The sequence below is a fragment of the Phyllopteryx taeniolatus genome, chromosome 3 (assembly GCF_024500385.1).
Source record: "Phyllopteryx taeniolatus isolate TA_2022b chromosome 3, UOR_Ptae_1.2, whole genome shotgun sequence".
NCBI classification, from domain to species: domain Eukaryota; kingdom Metazoa; phylum Chordata; class Actinopteri; order Syngnathiformes; family Syngnathidae; genus Phyllopteryx; species Phyllopteryx taeniolatus.
The window spans coordinates 14533021-14540182 of record NC_084504.1 but is presented as its reverse complement, the minus strand read 5'-3'; the positions used below and the strand labels follow the sequence as shown (position 1 = coordinate 14540182).

General features: G+C 44.8%; 1 protein-coding gene across 2 annotated transcripts in view; it reads left to right on the top strand.

Moving 5' to 3' along the window:
- The first annotated feature begins 5385 nt into the window (after positions 1–5385).
- Positions 5386–7162, top strand: part of LOC133474931 (phospholipid-transporting ATPase ID-like) — a 45480-nt gene continuing 43703 nt past the window's right edge. For both annotated transcript variants that reach the window (XM_061767119.1, XM_061767118.1), the window contains exon 1: positions 5386–5642. The gene's annotated coding sequence lies outside the window, so the exon portion shown is untranslated. The remainder of the gene's footprint in view (positions 5643–7162) is intronic.

The window sequence follows — 7162 nt, the reverse complement described above, 5'->3', positions numbered from 1 at the left end:
AGGAACATATGTTTGTGATAACCCAGCCGTCCGGCCCTCCGGAGCAGCAGACGAGCGACTCCTGACCGGCAGAGTGAGTCTTTGTACAACAGCCTCTGTGCTGTCTGTAACCGAAAAACAGCCATCCTGAAGGCAATGTCTAGAAGGCCCTGCCCCCCTTCCGTCACAGGGAGATACAGGACTGACGCTCTCATCCAGTGATGTCCAGATCAGACCAGCATCTTCTGTGCCACAGAAGAGAGGCGACGAGATTGTTCACAATCAGAGTTCTTCCCCTATAGGACAGCTGAGGTAGCAACCATTTCCAGCTAGACAATTTAGCTTGCACTTTTCCCAGCACTCCCTCCCAATTCTTAGCAACCATCTTGTTGTCACCCAAATAAATCCCCAGAATTTTCAACCCACTATTTCCCCATGTAAGGCCACCAGGGAGACCATACGCAGTCACCTGTGTTGGACTACCAACCCAACATGCCTCACTCTTTTCCCAATTCACCTTAGCTGAGGAAGCCTTTTCATACAGCGTTAGACTTTCTCTCAGTGTCTCTATGTCCCTGGACCATTACCTTAATGTCATCAGCATAGGCTGACACGACTATGGGAGGGCTATAAGTCATCTCTGGCAGACATAGACCTTTCAAAGTTTTCCTAAGTCTAAATAGGAGAGGCTCGATACCAAAACTATACAATAGTCCCGAAATAGGACAGCCTTGTCTAATCCCTCTCCCGACCATGACTGGTCTGCTCAGTCCTCCCCCAACGGAAAGAAACATCCAACGTCTGCGTCTGAGTCTAAAAACATGAAAACCTGTCGTCTAAATGACTGAACATCCTTCAGTTTTTCATCCCAACATTACGAAACCCGCTAGCAAACTTACCAGCTCCCGTTCCAGCGCCTCGTTCGAAATAAACGGAGGGACGCCCGACACAGTGATCCGTGTTGACGGTACGGCCAGCGGGGAAACTGGGATAAACTCGTCATTTAGAATTAATCCATTCTGTATAAATTCCCTTACATATTTTTGACGTTTAAAAAACCACGACCACCGCTTTATTCATGCGGGATATGCATATATCCCACCTGTTCGCCAACAGCCAGCAGCACTTGCTCCACCGTGAAGCTAGGTTGTGGCACAATCCGCACGCCGTGCCTCAGAGACGGTGGCGTCTCAGGCGCACGGACAAAACCTTACGAAAAAAAGACTAACCTCTATTTAGACACCAAAAGCCTACACCGTGAAGATACAATAATCACACTGTGAGAAAACATGTATTTACATAAATATCCAACATTTATTCTTCCAACTTCTCTGAAACACACCACCACAGAAGAAGAAGAAGAAGAATCACCTTTATTGTCATGAACATACATGCATGCATGCACACGAAATTTGTTCTCTGCATTTAACCCATCACAGTGAACACATACACATGTTAGTGGAACACACTGGAGCAGGGGGCAGCTGAAGCATTACACCACAGCCGTGAGTCCGGGGGATGTTGGCGGATGGTCCAGTCGGGGTCTTGAATCTAGGTCCCCCACAGTGGCAGGCGATGATCTTAATCATTGGGCCACGGCTGCCGAGAGGGGTCAGCTCCAAACTGTTCCCACAAAGTTGGGAGCATGGAATTGTCCAAAATCTCTTGGTATGCTGAAGCATTCAGAGTTCCTTTCACTGCAACTAAGGGGCCAAGCCTGAAAAACAATCCCACACCATAATCCCCCACTCCACCAAACTTTACACTTGGTACGATGCAGTCAGAAAAGTACCGTTCTCCTCACAACCGTCAAACCCAGACTCGTCCATTAGATTGCCAGATGGAGAAGCGTGATTCGTCACTCCAGAGAACGCGTCTCCACCGCTCTAGTCTAGTGGCGGTGTGCTTTACACCACTGGATCCGATGCTTTGCATTGCACTTGGTGACTTGGAAACCCATTCCATGAAGATCTCTGTGCACTGTTCTTGAGCTAATCTGAAGGCCACGTGAAGATTAGAGGTCTGTAGCAATTGACTCGGCAGAAAGTTGGAAACCGCACTATGCTGCGTCGGTTTAGGCGGCCTACCACTTCGTGGCTGAGTTGCTGTCGTGCGGAAACGCTTCCATGTTCTCATAATACAGCTGAGAGTCGACTGGAATATTTAGGAGCGAGGAAATTTAATGACTGGACTTGTTGAACAGGTGGCATCCTATCAAAGTTCCACGCTGGAATTCACTATAATAATTAATAATACATTGAAAATATACTGTAAATATATATTTTTATTAATATTATGAGAATAATGTTATTGTATTTTTACATTTTATATTTCCCCCATGCTATGTTTTTAGATAAAAACAATTTCAATAAATTAGAGGTCAATAAAATTAAACACATACAAATTTAAATAACTAGATAAAGAATAATAATAATACCACTTATTATTTCGTCCTGGCCGTGGAACAGTGGACCAGCTCTATACCCTCGGCAGGGTCCTCGAGGGTGCCTGGGAGTTTGCCCAACCAGTCTACATGTGTTTTGTGGACTTGGAGAAGGCGTTCGACCGTGTCCCTCGTGGAGTCCTGTGGGAAGTGCTTCGGGAGTATGGGGTACCGAACCCCCTGATACGAGCTGTTCGGTCCCTGTACGACCGGTGTCAGAGTTTGGTCCGCATTGCCGGCAGTAAGTTGGACTCGTTTCCGGTGAGGGTAGGACTCCGCCAAGGCTGCCCTTTGTCACCGATTCTGTTCATAACTTTTATGGACAGAATTTCTAGGCGCAGCCGAGGCGTAGAGGGGGTCCGGTTTGGTGGCCTCGGAATTGCATCTCTGCTTTTTGCAGATGATGTGGTTCTGTTGGCTTCATCATGCCGTGATCTCCAACTCTCACTGAAGCGGTTCGCAAGCCGAGTATGAAGCGGCTGGGATGAGAATCAGCACCTCCAAATCTGAGACCTTGGTCCTCAGTCGGAAAAGGGTGGCGTGCCCTCTTCGGGTCAGGGATGAGATCCTGCCCCAGGTGGAGGAGTTCAAGTATCTTGGGGTATTGTTCACGAGTGAGGGAAGTATAGAACGGGAGATCGACAGGCGGATCGGTGCAACGTCTGCAGTGATGCAGACTTTGTATCGGTCCGTTGTGGTAAAGAAGGAGCTAAGGCGAAAAGCGAAGCTCTCAATTTACCGGTCAATCTACGTTCCTACCCTCACCTATGGTCACAAGCTGTGGGTCGTGACCGAAAGAACAAGATCCCGGATACCAGCGGGATAGTTTCCTCCGCAGTGTATCCGGGCTCTCCCTTAGAGATAGGGTGAGAAGCTCGGTCATCCGGGAGAGGCTCAGAGTAGAATCCACATTGAGAGGACCCAGATGAGGTGGCTCGGGCATCTGTTTAGGATGCCTCCTGGATGCCTCCCTGGTGAGGTGTTCCGGGCACATCCCACCTGAAGGAGACCCCGGGGACGACCCAGGACACGCCGGAGAGACTGCATCCTTCGGCTGACCTGGGAACGCCTCGGGATCCCCCCCGGAAGAGCGGGAGGAAGTTCCTACTAAAGCTACTGCCCCCGCGACCCGGTAAGCGGTAGAAAATGGATGAATGGATGAAATACCACTTATAGAGAGCTTTTCAAGGCACTCAAAGACACTTTACAAATGCACACATTATTCATTCACTTCACAGTCACAATTCACTCCCAAGTGGTGGTAAACTACTTATGTAGCCACAGCTGCCCTGGGGCAGTCTGACAGAAGCATGGCTGCCATTCTGCGCTTATGGCCCCTGACCACCACCAAACATCTAACCACATTCATTCATAGGCAACATTGGTTATGCCCAGGGACACAACGACATGTGCTTGGGCAGGGATACGAATTGGCGACCCTCTGGTTGCAGCACTTACCCTTTGCACCACGTCGCCCCACTAATACAACATCATTTCTTTAGATTGTGTGTATTGTATTTTAAATAGTATGAGTTGATTGACGATGCAATTAAATATGCATTTAAACAATTAAATAATGAATTTCTATTCTTAATATTGGATTATTTCAAATAATCTGAACTAATTTTAAATCAATGTCTATTGTGTCTTGTTTGTATCTAACAACAACAGCAACAATAATAATAATAATAAACCATTTATTTTATTTATTACCCCAATGCTTTTTATTTCAACATAAAATATCAATTAAATAATGGAATGTAACTCAATAAAAAATAAAAGAATAATGTATATACTACAACTCAAATAAAACAGTGTAGGTGTTTATATCAAAGTTTAGATAATTTCTTTCCGATAAAGAAATACCCATTCAATTAAATAAAGTATTCAATTCAAAAAAATAAAATCAAAGTAAAAATAATCACACTTTTTGCCATCACTCGTACCGACAGATATGAATACATAAATACGACACGCCTCTTTTAAACTGCGTGCCTACGGTGATGCTAACCTAGGAGATAAAAGTTGTCAGCGCATTCCATGTGTGTGGACGACAAGAAGCGAAAAAATTATGCCAGCACATTGTACTGCATACAGATGCAGACTACCGTACAATTACAACAAGGGAACTGGGGGTAACGTTTCACAGGTAGAGATGTTCAGGAACTTTTTTTTCGACATTTTATATATCAATACCATAGGCACAATCATTGAGAAAAAAGTAAACCTCATGGAAACTGGTTGAGAAATGAGCGAGTTGCGACTTCATTTTAATGCATTTTAGGTCAATGCATTGCATTTGATGGGAACGTCGACCTCCCCAACATGGCCGCCACGTAGGCACGTTAGGTAGCCAGGCAGCTACAGTACGCGCTGATGGATCTAGCTTTCATATCTATGCTGGTACCCAGAAAAATTACTAGCTAGGTAAAACAAGCTCCTTTTCAACTGCATGCCTACGTCGATGCTAAGATAGGGAGGTCATAGTCGTCAGTGCATTCCGTTACGTGGACAGCAACTAAACCAAAAATCAAGGATTCCGGTACACTGTGCTGGAATACGGTTGCGAACAAGCTGTACAGCACCGTACAATTACGATAAGATCACAGGTTTAAAAAAAAAAAAAAAAAAAAGTGTCGGGGGTGTGTGTGTTGAAATGTTATGTATTAATAGCACACGCTTTGGCGTTGACAAAAAGTAAACCTAATGAAAAAATGAGTTGCGAAATGAGCAAGTTACAACCTAATTTCCATGTCCGTGCATTGCCTTTGATGAGATCGTCAACCTCTCCAACATGGCCGCCATGCAGGCACGTCAGTTAGCCGGGCTGCTAAAGTGCGTTCGCGTGTCTAGTATCCATATCTATGCGGTTACCCTTCTGTGGCGTTAATCGTTTCGTTGAATCGCTGAGCTAAAATCTCGCGAGATCTGTCGAACCATCACGCGCGATGATTGGATTTGAACTCCTCAAATTAAGTTGGTGAGAGTCACCTTTTTTTGGGTCTCAAGAGCTGCAATGGAGGGAGGGGACAAGAGAGGAAACAGAGGAGGGCTGAACATGAGAGGAGGGGAGTGGTCGAATGGTGGAAGAGTAGCGGTAACAGAAGGCAAACATTATTCCTTCATTGTGCCTCCTCAAAGCGAGAGGACGTCATTTCATCCCCAAGAACAGCGGCGCCTCCTCAGAACGGGACTCGAGATAAGTCGACCCCCCTCCCCGGTGAGCGGAGATGTGTTTTTGGGCTCTTGAAAGTTAGTGAAGTTGCGGAGAAAGAAAGTCGGCCTTAATCAGCTTCTCGACGAAATGCCCCATTTTTAGCGACGGTTTAATGGAAAGTGCTTGAATGTTAGTGTATAAAGTGCTCGGTGCTACATTTTCAAACTTTCTAAGGTTTCTTGGACTTAATTTGTCTGCGGTATGACACTATCTTTTAACGTGACAGAGTAAAATCTTCATTTTGACAGTGTACAATATTTTGCTGATGTCAACTGAGGCTACAGTACAGTCCGGTTGTAGGCTAAAATCTAAGCAAATTGGGCTTGCATTCTTTCGCTCTCTCGCTCACTCTCTCTCATACAGCGGCTGAAATAAGTACTTAACACGTCACCAGTTTTCTCACTAAATATACTTCAAAAGAAAATTTCACCAGATGTTGGGAACAACTCAAGTAATCCATGCATCCAAAGAAAGTAGAACAAATATGTTGTGTGTAAAAATGTGAAATGATACAGGCGAAAATGTATCTAACTCATGAAGAAAGGGAGGTTCAAAAAGTCATGGAAAGCCAAGACAACACCTAAAATCTATTAATAATCGAACAGCAATCCAGCCCCTTGACAGTGCGAATGACTATAGGCTGGGTCAGTCCTAATTGATGGCCTACAAAAAGGTCTCATTGTCAAGGTGTGAGTCAAGACACATCTCATGATGGGTAAGAGCAGAAAGCTTTCAAGACCATCACAAACTAATTGTTGCAAAACATAACGATGACATTGGTACCAGGCACATATCTAAGCTTCTGAACGTTCCAGTGAGCACGGTTGGGCCCATAATACACTACGTAAGTGGAAAGCCAATCATACCACCATAAATTTGCCTCAATCAGGTGCTCCTCGCAAGATTTCTGACAGAGGAGTGCAAAGAATAATCGGAAGAGTTGTCCAAGAGCCGAGGACCACCTGTAGAGAGCTTCAAAAAGACCTGGAATTAGCAGGTACTGTTGTCACAAGGAAAACGGGGAGTAATGTACTCCGCCGCCATGGCCTGTATGCACACTCATCACGCAAGACCCCATTGCTCGTTTGAAGTTTGCTGCGCAACATTTGGACACGCCAGTTAAATACTGGGAGAATATAGTCTGGTTAGATGAGAGCAAAATTGAACTGTTTGGATGCCATAATGCACACCACGTTTGTAAGAGAAATGGCACTGCACATCACCCTAAAAAAGTGATTTCCAAACTTTATGGAGCCAAGGCACATATATTACAAAAAAAAAATCTCACGGCACACCAACAACCAAGAATGTCACAAAAAGTGGATACATTAATTACTTTATGTACTTCCTGACATCTACTAGGAGAGCATTTATTTGTTCTGTCTGTCATTATGCCTCACTGGCATAAATAGATGAACAAAGATACATTATTTCTTGTTAATTTTTTTTTAGCAACTAAGTAACATTGATCATTTCCCACGGCACACCTGAGAAGCGCTTACGGCACACTGGTTGGGAATCAC